The sequence below is a fragment of the Xyrauchen texanus genome, chromosome 38 (assembly GCF_025860055.1).
Source record: "Xyrauchen texanus isolate HMW12.3.18 chromosome 38, RBS_HiC_50CHRs, whole genome shotgun sequence".
In the NCBI taxonomy this organism is placed as follows: Eukaryota; Metazoa; Chordata; class Actinopteri; order Cypriniformes; family Catostomidae; genus Xyrauchen; species Xyrauchen texanus.
In genome coordinates, this window is record NC_068313.1 from 2299012 (window position 1) to 2323062 (window position 24051).

The 24051-nt window shown below is 37.9% G+C and overlaps 1 pseudogene; it reads left to right on the forward strand.

Annotated features, from left to right (window-relative positions):
• The first annotated feature begins 7075 nt into the window (after positions 1–7075).
• LOC127631431 (protein NipSnap homolog 2-like) lies at positions 7076–22887 on the forward strand (annotated as a pseudogene).
• The last annotated feature ends 1164 nt before the right edge of the window (positions 22888–24051 follow it).

Genomic DNA, 24051 nt, shown 5'->3' on the forward strand with positions numbered 1-24051 from the left:
CTTACCCCATTGGCAGATTTTGTTTCGTGTTTTTAGTCTAAAGTTCACAAAATGTAGTCAGATTTATCTTAAAACAAGACTTAATATTTTATCCCATTTTGCTTGACATGTAAATAAATCACGTTTGTAGTGATTGTAAGAATATTTAGATCATTTTAAAGGAAACAAGACAAAAATACTTGATCAGCCTAATTAGTGCCATCCACCCTGCCACACCGTCCTCCACCTCAGGTCCACTTTCTAAATCTGTTTCATGGGGGTTGTACTGTATGTGTGTCTAACAGTGTAAGCAGATCTAGTCCCCCAAACCAAACCTACCAACCAATCATATCCATTATATAATGTATTACAGTTTTTCTAAATCGATTTTATACATTTCTCCAAACTATAATCAATGCTCTCAAATCAATTCACACAGCAGATGAAACAGACACTCAATTTTGCAGAACAATTCAATTTCATGGCATAATGAAGCACTATATTATTTTCTGATTTTGCATTTATATAACGAAATACATAAAAACTATAAATGTGTTCACTTTTGAATTCATAATATTTTCAGCTATAGACACACAACTCTACTACTGAAATAACATATTTATCATAAAAATCCAAAATAAAGACTTTTTTCTACCTTTTTTTGTAACAATGTATCTAAATTTTAGTTGTTGCTGCTCTACCTCTAGAAAGAGGGTAAGGAAGTTTACCGTGGAATATAAATATAAATTATAAATAAATGAATGTAAATAAAAAATAGCAGTCTTGTTACAGTAGATTGTATGAAGCTAAATTAGCACTGTAATCACAAATGGTAACTGTGTACATTGATTGTGGCATGGAGACCAATGCCATTCCTCCTCCTTTTTTTGTCAAGATTTCTTCTCACATTTGTTGGAACTCTATGTGTGACTCAGAGAGACCGTGATTCGTAACATGATCAATTAGAGACTTTCAGTTCATTTGAGCCTCTTCTGTGTCTTTACTCTACTCTTCCACCATGCTGTCCTCTTTCTCTCTGATCATTATCATTACACAATCTCCATTTGGTCTTTCCTCAACTCTTTCAATGCTCACCCCTGAAAGAGTTGAGAAAACATTCCCCTTTTCTCATTAATTTGTCTTCCTATTTCCTCTTACTTTACCCAATCTACCTCTTCTCAGTTTTCAACTCTTCATCTTGTTCTTCCTCTTCTTCATCTTCCTCATTATTTGTTTGCTCTGAATTTTGATATTTGATGATGTTTAGATTGCTAAGTCATGGTAGTTGTGTGAACATTTGAGTAAATTGCATTTTCTTTGCCGTGGGCAAACACAGCAGATATCTATATGAAGGGATTTTACAACCTGACATGTGCATTTGAGTATATGACTTTAATTTAATTGTCTGTGTTAACTGTTTTGAATGCATGAATCTTGGATCTGAGAAATTTTTGTGTAGTGTTTCGAGATAATGACGAAAATCAAGAAAAATATGCAATCTGTTTAGGACAATTACAGAGTGTTCAGATGGCTTTATTAATAATTTTGAGAGCAGTGACCTGAGTTTGGAGAAATGTGTGAAATTGATCCTAAGATTCTATATGTGTTGGGCCAGACCTGATACTGGCCAAACACGGTGGCAGAAAAGGACAGTACAGCCTGCAGATAAATCCACATTCAATACAATGAAGATCCCCTCACAGAACATGCAGTCTGGCTTGTGGCACATCTGGAAACATATTTAGCATGAGTGATGTTCTGCGCTATTAAGAGTTAGTCTGTTAGTCACGGCCATCATTGTGTTCTTGTGATGCTAGATTTGTTTTCCTGGTGGGTATTGCGATGAATGACTGCTGTGGCTAAAAAAGGTTGCTAAAACACTGTTGCAGGAAGTATTTCACTTGCTGTGAAACATCTGAACCAGACTGATAGTGTTCATGGGACACATTTCATGGGCAAAACTATTAAAATGGCAATGAAAAAGCTTGGTTTAAGGCATAAATTCACATTGCTCAAAGTAGGAGGCAGCTGAGTCACAATATGTGATGGAGGGAATGAGACGTTGTGTCAATGTAGTGACACTGGGGGTCACTCTTGAGAGCCCTGAACACCTCCCATTCTTTGAGAAAAGGCCAATGAGAAATCAGGTTTTGTGCTGAGGAGCCAAGACAAGGTCCTGCCATTTCAGCGGCTAGTAAAGTATTGTGGCAAGAGGGACACAATGTCTCGTTCCATCCATCAGGCCCTGACTTTGCACAGGGTCTGTGCAAGAAGGCTCACTGGGGGAAATGCGTATTTGCGCAGCCCCCGGGGCCAGATGTGTGCCAGCATGTCTGTCCAGAGGGGGGCTCCTGTCAGGAAATACCATAGCGGGTAGTGGGAGGATTCCTGGGAAGTGAACAGGGCTATATGTGCTTTGCCAAATCGACTCCAAATCAGCTGGACTTGGAGTCTCCACTCCCCGCTGAGCATTGCCTGCCTCAACAGTGCGTCCAATTGAGGCGCCCTGGGATATGAGTGGCCCGCAGCGACCTCAGCCACTGCTGACTCCAGAGGAGGAGATGGCGGGCGAGTTGCTACATGCGATGAGACTGTATGCCATCTTGGAAATGTATATATGCTACTATCACTGTGTTGTCAGACTGGACCAATACATGCTTGCCTTGGACCAATGGCAATAGCCTCCGCAGGGCAAGTAATACAGCCAGCAACTCTAGGCAGTTGATGTACCAACCCAGTCACGGTCCTAACCAGAAACCGGCGGCTGTCATTGCACATGGCACCCCAGCCCAGTTTGGAGCCATCTGTGGTGATCGCAACACATCTGGACACTTGCTCTAGGGGAACTCCTGCCCTTAGAAATGCAAAGTCTGTCCAAGGGATGAATAAGTGGTGGCAGAGCAGCGTGATAGCTACGCAATGTGTGCCGCGGTGTCATGCCCATCTCGGGACTCGAGTCTGAAGCCAGTGCTGAAGTGGTCTTATGTGCATCAACCCAAGCAGCATGACTGCTGCTGAGGAAGCTATATGCCCCAGGAGAAAGTGTTTCAGTGGAACCGCTGTCCTCCGCCTGATTGACTTCAGGCAGTACAGCACCAACTGCGCACGCTCGCTTGTGAGGCTTGCTACCATTGAGACTCTGAACCAGGGAGAGCTTACTCTTTTCCCAGTTGACCCGAAGCCCTAGACGGCTGAGGTGCCTGAGCACCAATTCTTTGTGTGAGGAGAGTGTGCTAGAATCAGCCAGTCATCGAGGTAGTTGAGAATGCGGATGCCCACTTCCCTTAACGGGGCAAGAGCTGCCTCTGCGACTTTCGTGAAGACGCAAGAGGACAGGGACAGGCCGAAGGGGAGGACCTTGTACTGATACGCCTGGCCATCGAAAGCAAACCGTAAGAAGTGTCTGTGTCGAGGTAGAACTGAGACGAGAAAGTATGTGTCCTTCAGGTCTACAGCCACGAACCGATCTTGATGCCGGACGCATGTTAAAATGTGTTTCTGCATCTCGGTGCTCGGTGGCGGCTGTGGACACCTATTACGTGACCCAAGGAGTGAGGAAACTGGTCTTTTTTCACAATTTGGTACCGCAGCCCGATACCAGCTCCGAAGCAGACATCTCGCTCCCTGGGTCGTCCATCTTGGTCAGCCCAGGAGACGGGGGACTCTACGCTGGGGCTGAGAACTGGGCTTTTCACACCCTGTCCGCCTCAGGGGCAGACAGGGTGTGAGATCTTGAGCCGCGCCGGGGAAAGATGTGCTGGATGGCCGTCTGCTTTTTCACCGCCGATAACTGCTGGGCGAAGCAGGAGATGGGCGTGTTGAGAAATGCTGGCCGTGAGGTGGGCTGGTCTCATTTCGGAACCAGACGGGAGCAAACGAGCATGCTGGGGAACAAGAGGACCGCGCCAATTGAAAAACCGCCTCCAGTGCCAGCCGGGCCGGCCTAATAGAGAAAATTTTGTCTTTAGCAGGAATATACACCCTTTTGGCGCTGTCGAAGCACCCAGAGGCGAAATCTGCACTCGTCGTGCAGAAGGAAAGAAAGCCGCTGGAAATGCGCTGTATATCCAACAGCATACGCCTCTTAAGAGATGAACGGAACAGCAGTAGTATTCAGCTCGCTGATAGTACAACCGCTCGGCTCCGAAAAAATAAATCTGAATGGAGTGGGCATTCCAGCTCCTTTTATATCCATATGTCCAGGGGAGTGGCATGCAAATTCCACTAGCCAATTCTCATTGGCCTTTTCTGAAAGAATGGGAGGTGTTCGGGGGTCTCAAGAGCGACCCCTGGTGTCACTACATTGACACAATGTCGAGTGAGAGACAGAAGGGGGACTGTGATTTTTTTTCTCCCACAACAGAGTTGAACTCTTGAGTTTGACGTGGCAATTATATACCTTAGACCATCACTTCAATGGGCAGTACTGCAGTTTAAAGTGTTTTTGAAAGGTTTTAACAAAACAATGATCAAATATCTGTCCAAGAACATTCAGTATACAAAGAACTCCAACATAATTTCTATACTTCACAGCCTCATTTTCATTCCCATTAAAAATCAAAGATTGCGCTAGCGTGACTAAGATCTGTAATCATACACATAATGAACACATAAGGTTAGAAGAGACACTTACCTGCCTTTGATCCATTTAATCAAAAATAATTTTATGTTTATGTTTTATGCTATATAACATAAAATGCAAAGGTGTTGAGTGGGGGCACGGAAAATAATTGGCAATACAATGTAAAAACAGTCATTTAAAAATGTAATTTATACAGTGCATTCATTAAATATTCAGACCAACTTCATTTTTTCACATTTTGCTATGTTGTAGCCTTATGCTAAAATGATTTAAATTATTAGTATTATTATTCACATCAATCAACACTCCATAACCCAGAATTACAAAGCAAAAACAGATTTTTTGATAACTTTGCAAATATATTAATAAGAATAAACTGAAATATCACATTGTTATCACATTATCAAGTATTCAGACCCTTAACTCAGTACATAGTTGAAGTATCTTTGGCAGTGATTACAGCATCAAGTCTTTTGGGGGTATGATGCGACAAGCGTTGCATTTTCTGCCATTTTTCACTGCAGATCCTCTCAAGCTCTGTCAGGTTGGATGGGGATGGTCGGTGGTCAGGTCTTTCCAGAGATGTTAAATTGGGTTCAAGTCCAGACTCTGGCTGGGCCACTCAAGGACATTCACAGAGTCCTGTAGCCACTCTTGTGTTGTCTTGTCTGTGTGCTTAGGGTCGTTGTCCTGTTGGAAGATGAACCTTTGGCCCAGTCTGAGGTCCAGAGCGCTCTGGAGCAGGTTTTCATCAAGGATGTCTCTGTATTTTGCTGCCTACAGCTTTCCTTCAACCCTGACAAGTCCCCCAGTCCCTGCCGCTGAAAAACACCCCCACAGCATGATGCTGCCACCACCATGCTTCAGTGTTGGAATGGTATTGAACAGGTGATGCGTGGTGCCTTGATTCCTCCAGACATGACACTTGGAATTTAAGGTCAAACAGTTCAATCTTTATTTTATCAGATGAGAGAATCTTGTTTCTCACAGTCTGAGAGTCCTTTAGTAGCTTTTTTATGTGACTTGCACTCAGGAGAGACATCTGCCCGGCCACTCTGCCATAAAGCCCAGATCAGTGGAGTGTTGCAGTGATGGTTGTCCTCCTGCAAGTTTCTCTCATCTCCACACATGATCTCTGGAGCTCATCCAGAGTGACCATCGGATTCTTGGTCACCTGTCTTACGAAGGCCCTTCTCCCCCAATCGCTCAGTTTGACCACGCAGCCAGCTCTAGGATGAATCCTGGTTGTTCCTAACTTTTTCCATTTCAGAATTATGGAGGCCACTATTCTCTTGGGAACCATCAATGCAGCAGAATTTTTTAGCCTTCCTCAGATCTGTGCCTCGACACAATCCTGTCTCTGAGCTCTGCAGGCAGTTCCTTTGACCTCATAGCTTGGTTTTTACTGTGATATACATTTTCGGCTGTGAGACCTTATTTAGACAGGTGTGTGTCTTTCCAAATCATGTCCAATCAATTGAATTGTCACAGGTGGACTCAAATCAAAGTGTAGAAACATCTCAAAGATGATACAGAGAAATGGGATGCACCTGAGCTAAATTTCACGTGTCATAATAAAGGGTCTGAAAACTTATGTCAATGTGATATTTCATTTTTTTCTTTTTAAAAATTTTGAGAAAAATCTTTTTTTTTTTTTTGCTTTGTCTTAATGGGGTATGGATGGAGATTGATGTGAAAAAAATTATTTACATAATTAAAGGCTGCAACAAAAGAAAATGTGTAAAAATATCAAGAGGTCTGATTACTTTCTGAATGCTCTGTATTTTATTTTCGAAAAAAGACATTTGTATTACACACAAAGTTAAATCTATTAAATGTTTTTTTTTTCCCCTTTAAATCTTATCATAAAAAATAAAAAAATTAAGAGGTATTCTTAAATTATATCGTTAAATAAAAAATAATACTGTATTAAGTTCAATATTAATCAAATTTGTTAACTCTCATTCATTAATACATTTAAATATTTTAAATATATTACATAAATACAAATTTAATATTAACTGGTAAGAATTGAGCTTGGTACATAATCATCCACATGCAAACAAACAAATAATATGAATGTGCACAGTAGGCCTATGTATACGATTACCAAAGTTTACGTTTTAAAAATATTACAAAAAATAAATTAATTAAAGTTGTGTAATTTTCTGTGGGGTCTGTATCACTTTTGTGATGGCTAACATGCAGAATTGCACACCTAAATTTTCATATTTTCTGTGGATATTAGTGACTTAAATATATTAATTCACACACAAAAAAATATTGCTTTTGATAATTATTTTTAAAATAGCAAAGTTTGATGTGGATAAATGGAAAAGGAAATACTAGCCAATGCATTAGCAGTATCTTAAATTTCAAATGTGAGGTTCTGGCTCCCTCTCCTGCCGCCTCTATAAATCGCTCGGTGTTCCGGCGCCCTCTGCAGACAGCTCCGTTGAACAGCAGATGTTTAACCTCTTCCTGCCCGCAGTGAGCGCGTGCTATCAGTGGAAGATGGCGAACAGAATCCTTCAGAGCTCTTGCTCCGGCCTTTATCAAGTTACAAACACCGCCCGGATGAAAGGACACATTACTGCTGTTATCAGGTCGGCCGGTTTACGTTATAAAGCTGCATTGACACTGCATTATTAAAGCATTAGTGCGCAGGCTCAGTGCTGCATGTGAGTTTATTTAATAATAGCGTGATTACACTTACTAAAACATGAAAATGTTAACTAATTAAAAGGTTTTGAAATGTAAAATAAAGTTAATTCAAACACAAAGTGAAGCACAGACCAGTGTTAACGTGCTTAATGTCGTTTTATTATAATAGTGTTATTATGATCAAAACAATAATAGTAAGTCATTACATTTAAACTTGAGATTTGTTTATTTTTCCATCCATTTATTAATTAAAGCTTATGAGAGGTCTCTTATGTTGAACTATAATGTTTGAATACATCTTATTATCCTCTGACATGCAACAACAGTTATTAACATGGATTAATGTGAACACATTACCATTCTGTCATTTTGTATACCAAAATAGCACACATTCATCATTGATGTGTATTTACATCTGGAAGACGTATTTTTTATTTTTTTTTATTTTTCATCTGCAATACTTCTATAAGATGTCATTAAGTATGTTTTGGATATCAATGAGACATTCAGCAGATGTTTTTAAGGATTTCGAGTGTTTGTAAATCTGAACTTTTTAAGATGTTTAGCAAAAGTGGATTACATTTTGATGCTTTCCAGATTAAAATATAATAAAACAGACATCTTGGAGATGTATGTATGCTATCGGAGATGCTAAACATCTTAAAAATATCAGATTTACAAACATTCTAAATCATAGATCTGCTGAATGTCTTTTTGACATCTGAAAGGAAACATCATACCCCGATAGCACACATTCATCACCCAGATGTATATCTGATGTGTGTGTTTATATCTGGAAGATACATTTTTAAGGTTGTTTGCTCATCTGCAATATATTTAAATTATATATATATATTTAATATGAAATATTTATTTCAGTAAGTATGTCTCCGGTGCCAATAAGACATTCAGCAGATCTATGATCTTTTTAAGATGTTAAGCAGATGTTAATTAGTATGCGATGCTTTCCAGAAGAAATGCTCTTTAAGCATACATCTCGGAGCTGCACGTGTGCTATCTGGGATAAATAAGTCTATGCATGCTGTATATGATGTGACATAACGTGTTTGTCTCATTTTAGGGGTCTGTCAGCGTCTAGGCATCGGGAGGACAGCTGGTTTAAATCTGTTTGTGCGAAAGGTGGACCATAGAAAGGACGCTCACTCCCATCTGTTAGCCAAGAATGAGGATAACAACTTATATAAAATACAATGCAAGTCATATTGAGCGTTTGTCCTCGACTAGATTGTACAAAATCAAAATAAGCGTATTGTTTATTGATTCGGTTAACTTGTGTTTTAGTTCACAATGTGAAACCTGAATGTCTCGAGGCATACAACAAACTATGGTAAGTCAAACTTCTCCCACATGAATGAAAAATGTCAAATGAGGCTGTTTGGTGTTAATTACACAAAGCAAGCAGTTTTTAATGTGCGAGTCCCTCGAGCCTGAACTGATTTGACTGCGGCAGTTTGTGAAGTTCAAATGAAATGTCCTGCTTTCTATTCCTATCTATGTTTGATAGCAACACTGGGAGGAATCTGATAGAGGCCATTCCTCGAGTGTTTACCACTCCGTGACATGTTGTGCAATGCGTTCATAAAGACTTCAGTAAGACAGATTGTAGAGGTTAATGCCTCCTACACACTACACGACTTTCAAAGACATCGGATCATGGTACCTTTCATATTATACAACTGTCTCTCTTGTCATGGAAGTCCTGGCATTTTCAAATTGCACGACGACTCGGTGACAGGGGTAACACATTACAAGACTTTTCACTTTTGACTCTTGTGAAACGTAATTTGGAGTCCAGACAGAGTACACACGAGAGATGATACGAGATACGAAAACAAAAATGCACGATCATATTTTATGCATTTCAGAATATGATGTGTATTATTTTTTTAATAATATATTTTATTGGTTACAATATGAAAAAGTAACACCTACTGAAAATCGACCTATTTGCTGACCTGACTGTCTAAGAGAATTGGCAATTTCTCTCCAACTCTTCTCTGTCTGATGCACTTCACAAATAGATGGCATAATGAGGAAGGAAAATTATGTGGATATATTGAAGTAACATCTCAAGACATCAGTCATGAAGTTAAAGCTCGGTTGCTAATGGGTCTTCCCAATGGACAATGACACAAAGCATACCTCCAAAGTTGTGGCAAAATGGCTTGAGGACAACAAAGTCAAGGTATTGGAGTGGCCATCACAAAGCCCTGACCTCAATCTGATTTGTGTCCGAATCTACATTTGTGGGCAGAACTGATAAAGTGTGTGCGAGCAAGGAGGCCTACAAACCTGACTCAGTTACACCAGTTCTGTCTGGAGGAATGGGCCAAAATTCCAGCAACTTTTGTGAGGCGCTTGTGGAAGGATCCCCAAAACATTTGACCCAAGTTAAACAATTTAAAGGCAATGATACCAAATACTAACAAAGTGTATGTAAACTTCTGACCCACTGGGAATGTGATGAAAGAAAGAAATAATTCTCTCAAGTAATATTCTGACATTTCTTAAGATAAAGTAGTGATCCTAACTGACCTAAGACAGGGAATATTTTCTACGATATTAAAAAAACTGATTTTAAATATATTTGGTTAAGGTGTATGTAAACTTCTGACTTCTGAACTGTATGAGCAAAAGAAGGCTGTGAAAATGTAATAAAATTATCTTTTGATCTTTCATTAAAAAAAAAAAATAATAATTAACCTTTTCATTGAAGTAAAACAATTGAAAGAGGGGAAATATCTTAAGTATTCAATAAATATTTTTCTCCAAAACACATTGGCCACAATTATTGGCACCTATAAAAATTCTTATGAGTAAAATATATCTGAAGGATATTCCCGTTCATATTTTACTTTTTTTTTTTTTTGTGCTTCCGGGTGACAAATAACATGAAATTGTTCAGCCATGACTTCACAGGGATATAATTATTGGGTAACACACTGGCCAAATTCATTTAATCATCAATCACAGTGGGTTAGACTAAAGAATATAGTTCTGATGTGTGGCAAAAGGTTGTTGAGCTTCACAAAATGGGAAGTGGCTATAAGAATTGAAAATGCCCATTTCCACCATCAGGGCAATAATTAACAAGTTCCAATCAACGATACTTTAAGAATTGGCCTGGTAAAGGACGTGTGTCTATATTGTTTCCTCGCACAGTGAGGAGAATGGTTCAAGTTGCCAAAGTATCTCCAAGGATCACAGCTGGAGAATTGCAGGAATTAGTTGGGTCTTGGGTTCAGAAAGTCACCACACATCGTTTGGGAGGGTTTCCAGAAAAAAAGTCTCTGCTCTCATGCGTCTTGAGTTTGCCAGACACCTCTGGAACTTCAAATGGGACTGGATTCTATGGGCAGATGAAACAAAACAAAAAAGAGCTTTTTGGCAGCAAACACCAGAGATGGGTTTGGCGCACACAGAGATGATGAAGTATGCAGTGCCCACAGTTAAATATGGTGGTGGATCTTTAATGTTGTGGGGCTGTTTTTTTGCCAGAGGTCCTGGACATCTTGTATGGATACATGGCATCATGGACTCTATCAAATACCAACAGCTACAAATCTAAACCTGTTTGCCTCTGCCAGAAATCTTACAATGGGCCCTGGTTGTATCTTCTAGCAGGACAATGATCCAAAACAAACATCAAAATCAACACAAAAATGTTTCACTGACCACAAAATCAAGGTTCTGTCATGGCATCCCAGTCCCCTGAACTGAACCCCATAGAAAACCTGTGTGGTGAACTGAAGAGGAGATCCACCAGCATGGACTTCTGAATTTAACAGATCTGGAGAGATTCTGTATGGAGGAATGTTCTCAGATCATTTGCCATGTGTTCTCCAACCTCATTAGGCATTATAAGAGAATACTCAGAGCTGTTATCTTGGCAAAGGGAGGTTGTACAAAGTATTGAATAAAAGGGTGCCAATAATTATGGCCAATGCATTTTGGAGAAAAAATATTTAACTTTGAGATTTTTCCCGTTTCAATAGTTTTACTTAAATTAAAGGTTATATTTTTGTGATTTTTGTTTAATGAAAGATTTTTTTTTAACATCCTTCTTTGCTCACATTTGCCAAGTGTGCCAATATTTTTGGCCACCACTGTAATTAAAAAAATAGTTTACCCAAAAATTCGATTATTTACTTGCTCTCATGTTGCTTCTGAACCCATTTTCCGTTTCAAGCTCCAAAAATGACAAAAAAGCATCATAAAAGTATATTCTATGACTTCTGAAGCAATATGACACACTCAAATCAATAAATCTTTGGCTAAACTTGATTCAGTCATGGACAGTGGTTCCACATGTTTTAAATGAATTTTCTTACATTAAAATTACTATGTAATATCATCTTGAATTTTCAACCTAACTGAAAAAAATATGCTAGCAAGTGTCAGGAAATGTAAGCATGCTGAATACATGCTTGTGGGAAGCAAAAACAAAAATGTTCATGTTGGTCACATGGTTTAAGTAAAGCTTACAAGACACTTTTAGTTCAGTTAATTCATTTTTGGAGTAATATAAACATGTGATGATTGAGTAAAACTGACGATAGTAAAAGGTGTTTGTGTGTGTAGCTTTTTGTGGAAAACAGAAGTCATTATTATCTGAAAATCTTCCGTTCATGACATGAGTGTTAGTAAATAATGACAGTTTACATTTTTGGTGAATTATTCTTTTAAATAATTGTTTAATAACTGCATTAATGTGAAATGCAACAAATAATGACTCTTCCTGTAACCGTTTTGTAACTAAAGGGTTAAACATTGCAACAATAAGATGTTGTATCCGCATTCCCCAGTTCTAGATGTATTTGTATGTTAGTGCTGATGGAATGTAATATTTGTACTGTATGTGGCTGACTATATAGTGCACTTGTGGCAGTACAGAGGAGGATATCCAGCTCTCACTGAAGTCATGAGCAAACTGAGAAATAACACGGTAAGATTTGTTTGCTCTTGGTGTTTGTGTTCTACATACTTGTGTAGTTAAAAGGGGACCCTCAGGTTGTTTTTCCAAACTCGGATGACTTTCTTCTCTGGAACACAAAAGATGTTGGGAAAAAGACTCACCATTCACTTTAATTTTATGAAATAAAAAATGCAATGACATGGAACGGCATAGAGGTTTGGAACAACATGAGGGTGAGTAAATAATGACAAGTATATAATAAGTATAAGCAGGATTTCAGCAGTATATCTACTAACTTATAGCAGCAGTATGATAAATAATGTGATTTTTTTTTTTTTTTTTTGTGTGTTGTAAATATATATATATTTATACACACACACCAAGAATTGCAGTACAGTTATGTTTTTATATGAATAATTATTACTCGTGCAGATATCCATTCCTGAGATTAATAGTTGATTAGTTGATAGTCTTTTTCTAACAAAACAATTTATCCACCTCAAGCAAGCGAGCATATACATTTAAAAAAAAAATAAAAAAATCCAAAATCTCCCAATTTCGAATTCCCAATGTGCTTATAAGTCCTTGTGGTTGCATAGTAATTCCCCTTAATCCGGGTGGCAGAGGATGAATCCCAGCTGCCTCTGTGTCTGAGACATCAAACTGTGGCTCCTATCACGTGGCTTGTTGAGCGCATTGCCATGGAGACATGGCGCGTGTGGAGGCTTCATGCCATCTCCCGCAGCATCCAGCCGCACTGAGAACGAACCACTTTATAGTGACCACGAGGAGGTTACTCCATGTGACTCTACCCTCCCTAGCAACCAGGCCAATTTGGTTGCTTAGGAGACCTGGCTGGAGTCACTCCGCACACCCTGGATTCAAACTAGCGAACTCCAGGGGTGGTAGCCAGCATCTTTACCACGGAGCTTCCCAGGCCCCCCACTTTATCTGCTATAGACAGATGGGGTTGTTCTATTATTTATTTTGATAGTTACCACATTTCTTTTTATTACAAACCAAAAAATTACTATAAAATTTATGTAACTCAATACATTTTAGTAATTTATTATGAATAAACTATTTTCATTAGGTTTTAATTTGGTCTCAATATTTGGCAGATACATTTTCTACAGATAATGATTTATTAATTTATTTTGACTTTAGCATAGTAGTAAAATAAAAGCTATTATAAAAGTCTTTATAATATCAAACTTTTAACTTAAATTTTCGTAATTTTTTTTCTTTCTGTTTTTTAAACAAAAAAATATATAGCAACCTTTATATAATTTAGGAGGGGGTCCCTTGCAAGGAGATTGTGATATTTGGGGGTTCTTGGTATCAAAAATTTGGAAAACCGCTGATTTATGCAGTTGAAGGGCAGTAGATAGTTGAGCATAATGGATCTGGCTTTCACTACACAGGAGTTCATGGAGTACAGGAAGGAGAGAGGAAAGATGCTCCTCTCCCGCAGAAATCAGCTGCTGCTGGAGTTCAGTTTCTGGAATGAACCGGTTCCCAGAGATGGACCCAACATATATGAGCTGCGCTCCTACCAGCTCAGAGTGAGTGTCTGCATTTAACTCTCCGATCTGTCATGTTTCCCCAAATATCCGACTGTTGGCCATGCAACCAAACAGCCATTTGATTAGCATAATTTCTCTGTATTCCATATGGGTTCCCAGCTATTGTTGGTGTTGTTTGGATCTCATAGTATAGTTGTCCATTTAAAATGATTAGAAGAATGACATTATTGAGGTTATAAATTATTTTTTACATATTTACATTTGTTGCTTTTTGTCGTTTTTTGCAGCCTGGGACCATGATTGAATGGGGCAATTATTGGTAAGATTTGCAATCTGTTATTATTATAATCATCTGAAAAATCCACGATTAGGTGCATTCGGGAACATTTGTCAGGTGACTTATCACTTGTCAGTGGTAGCAGATTAAAAAAAAAATAACAATGATATAATGAAATACATAATAAATTAGTTAATTGGTTAATAAAAAACACCCATCAATGCGGAATAATTCTTATTGCCATCATAACCGTGTTATGGCATTTACCAGCAGGTAATTCCTGACCCACTGGTATAAACGGGCCTTAATATTGTAGAAGCATAACAAGTCTTAAAGTCTTTTTGTTAAACAATTTCTAATTCCACACTGGCTTGAATAAAGAGCTGAAATTATTATAATTGTTCTTCAGGGCTCGAGCGATTGGCTACCGGCAATACAATCATGAGGCCGTTAGTGGATTTTTCTCTCAGATTGGAAGCCTCTATATGGTGCATCACCTTTGGGGTAAGAGTGTACATCACACCCATATGTGCTTGTTGAATATTGAATTCCATATAATTTCATCCACTCCTGATGGAAAGCATAGGATTCCCTCTGAATACGTTTTGCGTTCCCTGCAGCCATGTTACTACATATAGTATAGTGGAAAGTCTTCCCAAAAGAGTGGAAGCTGTTATTACAGCAAAGGGGGAAATTGATGCCTAAGGTTTTGAAATCAAATGTTCATCAAGCACTTATGGTGTCCACAAACTTTTGGCCATATAGTGTATACTGCAGAATAAATTGTTTTAGAGAATGTTTAATATAATATTTAATATTTTAAGATATCAAATAATCCTTAAAACAATATACATTTACCTCTGAAGCTACATATATTCTTTGAAAGAAAGTCTAAATATCTTATATGTTGAATACAAGGATATAGTGACTTTACTGCACTGGTAGATATATAAGTGAAAAATACATTTCCATACAAAATACACTTATAGTCAAGACATATTCTCTGAAAACAAGTCTAAATATCTTGTGTTTCTATCATATCTTATATGATTTTTAGGTCATTTTAAATGGAAAACAAGACAAAAACACTAGATAACTATAGGAATTTTTTTTATGAATTAAAATGTATAAAAAAATTTAATAAAAAAAGAATTCCTTGTAATTCAGTGAATGTCATTTAGAAGTATTTTTAAAAGATGATTTTTGTCCTCTTTATTGTTGTATTCACGTTTAATTCAACCTTTTTAAGTTGAGGCACACACTGAATAATAAGTTAAATTAATAATTGTTGCAATAGTCGAATAATCATCTAATAATAGTTCGATTAGTTGATTATCAAAATGCATAACTCAGCAAAAAAATTAAAAAATCCCATTTTCAGAACACTATTGTAAAGATAATTTAGTAAAAATCCAAATAACTTTACAGATCTTTATTGTAAAGGGTTTAAACAATGTTTTCCATGCTTGTTCTATGAACATGCACCTGTGGAACGGTCATTAAGACGGTAGGCAATTAAGGTCACAGTTATAAAACCTTGGGATACTAAAGAGACCTTTCTACTGACTCTGACTCTACTGACTGAAAAGAAAGATGCTCAGGATCCCAGCTTATCTGCGTGAATGTGCCTTAGGCATGCTGCATGGAGGCATGAGGACTGCAGATGTGGCCAGGGCAATAAGTTGCAATGTCCGTACTGTGAGACACCTAAAAAAGCACTACAGGGAGACAGGAAGGACAGCTGATCATCCTCGCAGTAGCAGACCATGTGTAACAAAGCCTTCACAAGATCGGTTCCTCCGAATATCAAACCTGCAGGAGAGGTACAGGACAGCAACAACAACTGCCCGAGTTACACCAGGAAAGCACTATCCCTGCATCAGTGCTCAGACTGTCAGCAATAGGCTGAGAGGGGCTGGACTGAGGGCTTGTAGGCCTGTTGTAAGGCAGGTCCTTACTAGACATCACCGGCAACAATGTCACCTATGGGAACAAGCCCACCTTCGCTGGATCAGACAGGACTGTCAAAAAGTGCTCTTCATTGACAAGTCACGGTTTTGTCTAACCTGGGGTGATGGTCGGACTCGCATTTATCGTTGAAGGAATGAGTGTTGCACCGAGGCCTGTACGCTGGAGCGGGATCGATTTGGAGTTGGAGGATCTGTCATGGTCTGGGGTCATGTAGTAACCTCTGTCATGTAGTTTACATGCACTTAGTATTTGGTAGCGTTCTTCGGCTGGCAAGCCTCACCCTTTTTCCTCCAAAAATAACAATGGTCATTATGGCCAAACAGTTAAATGTTTGTTTCATCAGACCAGAGGACATTTCTCCAAAAAGTAAGATCTTTGTCCCCATGTGCACTTGCAAACTGTAGTCTGGCTTTTTTTATGGCGGTTTTGGAATAGCGGCTTCTTCATTGCTGAGCAGCCTTTCAGATTATATCGATATAGGACTCGTTTTGCTGTGGATATAGATACTTGTCTACCTGTTTCCTCCAGCATCTTCACAAGGTCCTTTGCTGTTGTTCTGGGATTGATTCGCATTTTCGCCCCAAACTACGTTCATCTCTAGGAGACAGAATGCGTCTCCTTCCTGAGCGGTATGATGGTTGCGTGGTCCTATGTTGTTTATACTTGTGTAGTATTGTTTGTACAGATGAACGTGGTACCTTCAGGCATTTGGAAATTGCTCCCAAAGATGAACCAGACTTGTGGAGGTCCATAATGAAGTTTTCTGAGGTATTGGCCGATTTCTTTTGAGTTTCCCATGACATCAAGCAAAGAGGCACGGAGTATGAAGATAGGCCTTAAAATACATCCACAGGTACACCTCCAATTCAGTACACCTCCTATCAGAAGCTAATTGTTGAAAGGCATGACATCTTTTTCTGGAATTTTCCAAGCTGCTTAAAGGCACAGTCAACTTGGTGTATGTAAACTTCTGACCCACTGGAATTGTGATAGTTAATTTAAATTTAATCTATCTGTCTGTAAACAATTGTTGGTAAAATTACTTGTGTAATGCACAAAGATGTCCTAAACGACTTTCCAAAACTGTAGTTTGCTAATATTAAATCTGTGGAGTGGTTAAAAAAATGTGTTTTAATAAATTCAACCCAAGTGTAAGTAAACTTCTGACTTCAACTGTATATGTATACACACACAGGGCATTCATAAAGTTTTGTTTCACATTTTTTAAGTTGCAGCCAAAATGCTTTAAATAATTTTTTTCCACATCAATCTACACTCCATACCCCATAATAACAAAGCAAAAAAACTGATTTTTCAAAGAATTCAAACAAATTTATTAAAAAGAGAAAACTGAAACATTGACATACACTGGTGGCCAAAAGTTTGGAATAGTGGACAGATTTTGCTCTTATGGAAAGAAATTGGTACTTTTATTCACCAAAGTGGCATTCAACTGATGGCAATGTATAGTCATGACATTAATAATGTGAAAAATTACTATTACAATTTGAAAAAAAAAATTCTGAGCTTCTTAAACTACTTCAAAGAGTTCTCATCAAAAAAATCCTCCACGTGCAGCAATGACAGCTTTGTAGATCTTTGACATTCCAGCTGTCAGTTTGTCCAGATACTCAGGTGACCTTTCACCCCACACTTCCTGTAGCACTTGCCATAGATGTGTCTGTCTTGTCGGGCAATTCTCACACACCTTACAGTCTAACTGATCCCACAAATGCTCAATGGGGTTAAGATCCATAACACTCTTTTCCAATTATCGGTTGTCCAATGTCAATGAGTTTCTTTGCCCACTCAAACCTTTTCTTTTTGTTTTTCTGTTTCAAAAGTGTCTTTTTCTTTGCAGTTCTTCCCATAAGAGTCTTCTCTTTACTGTTGCACATGAAACTGGTGTTGAGCGGGTAGAATTCAATAAAGCTGTCAGCGGAGGACATGTGAGGTGTCTATTTCTCAAACTAGAGACTCTGATGTACTTATCCTCTTGTTTAGTTGTACATCTGGTCTCCCACATCTCTTTCTGTCCTTGATAGAGTCAGTTGTGATTTGTCTTTGAAGACTGTAGTGTACACCTTTTGGATGAAATCTTCAGTTTTTGGGCAATATCAAGCATTGTATAGCCTTCATTCCTCAAATCAATGATTGACTGATGAGTTTCTTTTTTGCCATTTTACCTAATCTTGACCTTAAGACATGCCAGTCTATTGCATAATGTAGCAACTCAAAAACAAACACAAAGACAATGTTAAGCTTCATTTAATGAACCAAATAGCTTTCAGCTGTGTTTGATATAATGGCAAGTGATTTTCTAGCACCAAATTAGCAATTTATCATGATTACTCAAGAATAAGGTGTTGGAGTGATGCTGCTGTCTAGATTTGATCTAAAATTACTTTTTCAAATAGTGTTGGTGCTGTTTTTTACATCAGTAATGTCCTGACAATACTTTGTGATCATTGATCAGACAAAATATCAACTTTCGGACTGCCTCAGTGATTTTAAGTGGCTTGCAAAATTGTCCTACTTTTCTGATATTTTCAATCACTTAAATGGTCTGAACTTGAGTCTTCAAGGCAAATCAGTGACAGCGTTTCAAGTCCAAAATAATATCGAAGCCACAATAAAGAAACTGGACATGTGGGCCAGGTGTATTTGCAAATCAAACTCTGAATCATTTGAAAATGTGTCCAATTTTTTGACAGAAGAAACCATGATCCTACTAGCCTTGGTTGCAAAGCTGATTGAAGAGCATCTCTAAGGTCTGAAGTGCCAGTGCTCAACTAATTTGCTTCTCCTGATGTGCAGGTTACCTGGATTGAAAATCCTTTTTGACATGCTCTCTACCAGTCTTTCACATTGTTGTTGGGTGACTTTATGCCACTCCTGGTGCAAAAATTCAAGCAGTCCTCAGAGTTGGGGAACATTGTCAGAGCATAAGGAAGCACATTTTCTTCCAGGATAACCTTGTACATGGCTTGATTCATGCGTCCTTCACAATGAGGAATCTGCCTGATTCCAGCCTTGCTGAAGCACCCCCAGATCATCACCAATCCTCCAACAAATTTGGCTTGAAGGCCTGTCCTGGTCTCCGTCTAACCATTAGATGACCAGGTGCTAGGCAAAGCTGAAAATTGGACTCGTCAGAGAAGATGACATTACTTCAGTCCTCTACGGTCCAATCATTATGGTCTTATGCAAACTTCAGCCTGGCTCTTCTTTGCTTCTCATTGATGAAGGGCTTTTTTCTAGCTCTGCATGACTTTAGCCCTGCCGCCATGAACCTGTTTCAAATAGTCCTCGTCATGCTCTTCACGGCAGCTGCCATTTACCATTCTTTTTGTAGGTCACTTGATGTCATCCTACAGTTGTTGAGTGACCATCGAATGAGTTGGCGGTCATCAGTGGAGAGTTGTTTTCACCCTCTGTCAGTATGTAGCTTTGTTGTCCCCAATGTCTGCTGCTTGACCTTGTTCTTATGAACCGGCGACTTTTGAGATTTTAAGGATGGAAGCAACCTGATGCTCACTGTATCCTTCTGCCAGTAAAGCCAGAATTGAACCCTTTTCCTCACTGAAAACTTTTCTTTTCAACTCTTTTGGCATGGTCAGTATTTATTTTTTGATTCCAATTACTTTTGAGGTACTACTACTACTAGCACTGTTTTTGCTATCCAGCTGGTCCTATTGCAAGAGGATATTGATGACCACAGCAGTGGTTTTTTTTTTTACTTTTCCTTGATAAGATTTGGTTCAGGTTATAACCTAATCTGTACATCATTAATTAGAATGAGGTGTGCTTGTGTTGGAATTCATCAGACACTGAAATTGAATGGCTGCCATACTTGTTAAGATGCTGATGTGCGTGCGTGCGTGCGCCTAATGTCCCCATAAGGATAGTAAAACCCGAAATTTTTGACCTTGTGGGGACATTTTGTCGGTCCCCATGAGGAAAACAGCTTATAAATCATACTAAATTATGTTTTTTGAAAAGGTAAAAATGCAGAATGTTTTTTGTGAGGGTTAGGTTTAGGGGTAGGGTTAGGTTTAGGGGATAGAATATAAAGTTTGTACAGTATAAAAACCATTATGTCTATGGAAAGTCCCCATAAAACATCGAAACACAACGTGCGTGCGTGCGTGCGTGCGTGTGTGTGTTATATACATTTGCTAATTTCAAACAAACTTCTTTCGTGTTGACATTATGGGGTATTGTTTGTAGAATTTTTATGAAAATAATGAATTAAATCCATTTTGGATTAAGCAAATACTTTCCGGATGCACTGCATAAATACTGTATATTGGTATGTTATCAGTTTAAAATAAACATTGTCCACATTAAATTGCCATTTTTAATGTAACTGGCAGACCTGACAACCTGGACGCATTTTGCATAGCAGGTATGCTGAGACCATCAATCCGCACATCTTATCACGTGGCTTGTTGTGCACGTTACCGCAAAGACATAGCATAGCGCGTGTGGAGACTTCATGCTATTGTCCGTGGCATCAGTGCACAACTCACCGCAAGAACCACATTATAGCGACCATGAGGAGGTTAACCCAATGTGCTTGGGAAGCCTTACTGGAGCCACTCAGCATGCCCTGCATTCAAACTTGTGACTCCAGGTGTGGTAATCAGCATCTTTACTTGCAGAGCTACCCAGGTGCCACCCGCCGGAAACGTTGGTTTTAAGAAACATACGTATAGTTTTTCTACAGTAACATAGATCAACTGGTTCAAGTTTAACATGCATGGGATTGCAAATTATTGTGAGGTAACAGAAATTTTTGTGAGCTTTTAAGTTTGGGGCTTAAAAACGCAGCCAAAATATGCATTTTGCACATTTATGTAGCCAGCCTCGGGTCTGAGCTTTGTGAAGGCCAGTCCAATTTTTCCACATCAGACTCGGTAAACTATTTTATATGTACCTCCCTGTGTGCAAAGTGCTCCACAAACTGTTGCCACAAAGTTGGAAGTAAAAGCATTAAGATTTTTCTTCATTGTTCAATATAGTGTGTCCCTGTCCACATAATTTTGGCCATGGAGTGTACTGTATGTATGACTATGCATGACTCTTTAAGTTGATTTGGCTTGGATCTCATTTAATTTGTCTGTTTATATCAGCGTACAAAGACCTGCAGTCTAGAGAGCATACGAGAAATGCTGCTTGGCAACATGAGGGCTGGGATGAAGTCGTCTATTACACCGGTAAACTCTATCATCATTCTGCCATCTTCTAATACATTAAGTTCATTTTCGTAGTAACCTTGCCTTTGAATCTCTTGTTATGTTTGAAGTGCCACTCATTCAGCACATGGAGTCCAGAATAATGATCCCGTTGAAGGCGTCACCACTGCAGTAATGAAGCCGAAGATGATGACATCATTCCATCCCTGCTAGCGAATGACACGGACTGCGACATGACAAATTCACTGCCATTTTCATTATGCCAACCAACTTTATGTATAAAACGTTCTTTCGGATCATAAAATTGCCCAAAATTTTTATCCGCAAACCAAACTCAGTTTGTGGCCGTAGTGGTATTTCTTTGCTGATTTGTATTTTTTATTTAATTTTTTTAAATAGGATTTTTAGGGGATTTTAAAGGTTTTTAAATAGTCACTATGGCAAGCTGAATTAAATTATTTTATATATATATATGTATATATATATATGAATATGAATTATGTACTCTATATCTATCAATTAATTTCACTAGTTAAAATGTGAATTTTTAATATCAGTAATGGTGAAGCTTATTAGTGAAAATGCTCTTTAAAAAACAGTAACTATACTGGCACTAGAAAAAACATTCATTATTATCATTATCACTATTTATTTAAAAAAACAATGATGCCATTACATGCAGAATGACCCATTATTGATATCTGTAACTGCATTTTCACTAGTTCACAATGATCTGTCGTTTACTGCTGTTCAAAAGCAATTACAGATAATATAGTTAATTTTTTTATATCAGTAATTATATTGTTACTCTTTTGCAGTAATACATGTTAATACAGAATTATTTTTTACTAGCTGACATTACATTTTTGATATCAAGAATTGGTATTTCTGTGAGTAATGATGTCATTATTGACATGGTAACTAGTGAAAACCTTTTTACAAAAACAAAATCATTTTCAGAATTTTCATTTTCACTAGTAATAATTCCATTACTGATTTCCATTTATATAGTGCAAATAGAATTGTAGATATCTATAATTCATATCCCACATGTGATTAAATGACAAAAGGCCAGATAGTCTTGCTTGTTTTTCAAATCTTCTCAATAGGCTGTGTTCACAAAGCCCAGTTTTAGTTGAAATATTTGAAGGATATAAAAGGAGGGCATTAAAATGTATATAGTATGAGTGGACTATTCAGCTTGGATTCAACCTTTTAAAATCAGCGAAATACAGGCTTGGCTCCTTTGAATGTTGTCAGAAATCAAATGCTTGTGATGCAAAAATCATACTTGTGCTTGAGGAGGTTCAAAGTTGCTAATTTATTTATATATATATTATTTGCTGTAAATATTGTTTGAGGAGAGCGTTTCAGGTTTTAAAACCAATTATGACAAACACAGCAAAATCTATGCTATCATTGGCTCATATCTCTAGTCATTATGTGCATTAAAAAAATCACCATATAAATTTACAGTATTTTTGTTATGCAAAAATAGTCAAAAGCTGCCTTCATTTATAACATATAATAAGTCCAAATTTCAGCAAACAAGTGGTTGTGTGCAAAAGTAAAAATGATCTTGTAAGAAACATTTAATTCAACCTCAGTATTTGTTTTGCATATACATTTTTTTGTCTTGTGTAATGTTTGAAGTTTGTCTTGTCAGCTCTTTCCCAAGTCAACCTGATTTGATCAGACGTGTCTCACTGATTGATTTCTATATTGATTTTGATTGACTCAAAGGAATTTGACAGCACAATATCTTTATCTGTAACTATTCAATAAATCATGCATGATACATTGTATATACAGTATAATTATTGTTCTAATGTTTTGCATTAAGAAATGAAGTCTGTATTTAAGACTTTTTTTTCCTCCCAATTCTCGATACCATCGTGCGTCCAGATGTTTTACTTTTATCTATTGTCATTGTTTTCAATGTGACTACTCATTACTGTAACAGTTGTTTTTACTGCATTTTCTTAACTAAAATCAGTTAAAAATGAAAGGCAGGCAGAACTAGTATGATGTATAAATATTTTTTTATTTGAATAATATTTTCATGTTCAGGTCCCGAGAATTGCAGTAATGACGACTGGGGATAAAATGTGCGAAACTATCATGAAAACAATTCTATATGCAAAATCATTTTTTAGTCAGTTTTGTGAGAATCACCTATTGCTTCATTCATTCCCCAATATTTTATGTGTTTATTCCCTACATTAATGACCACCCCATTGCCTAAAATACAGACTCTGGGGCTAAATGAAATTTGAGTGCCCAATACATCACACATAGAACTCATACATTTCTTGGATCATAACACACCACCAAAAAATATCAGAATCAGAATCAGCTTTATTGCCAAGCATGCATACACATACAAGGAATTTGTCTTGGTGACAGGAGCTTCCAGTCTACAACAATACAAACAATACCAAAAACAGCAGCAAGACATAGGTAATTAAAAACAAAGAAGAACACAAAATAAATAATTATACATATATGTGCAAAAGGCCATAGTCATGTTGCATTTAAGTCGTAGTTGTATAGTGTTCTGTTAGGTGTTGTGTCTGCCGAGTAGGCGGAGTTATTAGGAAGTTTCACGAGTTCCGTGAAGTGAGGCGAGATCAGATATGAGGCAATAAAGAAAGAAGAAATGTAGTGCATATTATATCGTGAGTCAACTAGGTGAGGTGAATTAAGATTATAAAGCTATCGATTGACACTATAGCACTTAGGTAGTGACCAGTTTGCATTTCAGATGTGATGGGCAGTCGAAGTTGTGTGATCATTTACAGAGGTCGTTGGTATTATCTGGCGAATATCATCGTGTGCGTCATTGCAGATTGTAAGTGTTTATCTGACATTATTTAATCTAATAATCATTGTTTGATATTCTGTTGAATGCATCGATA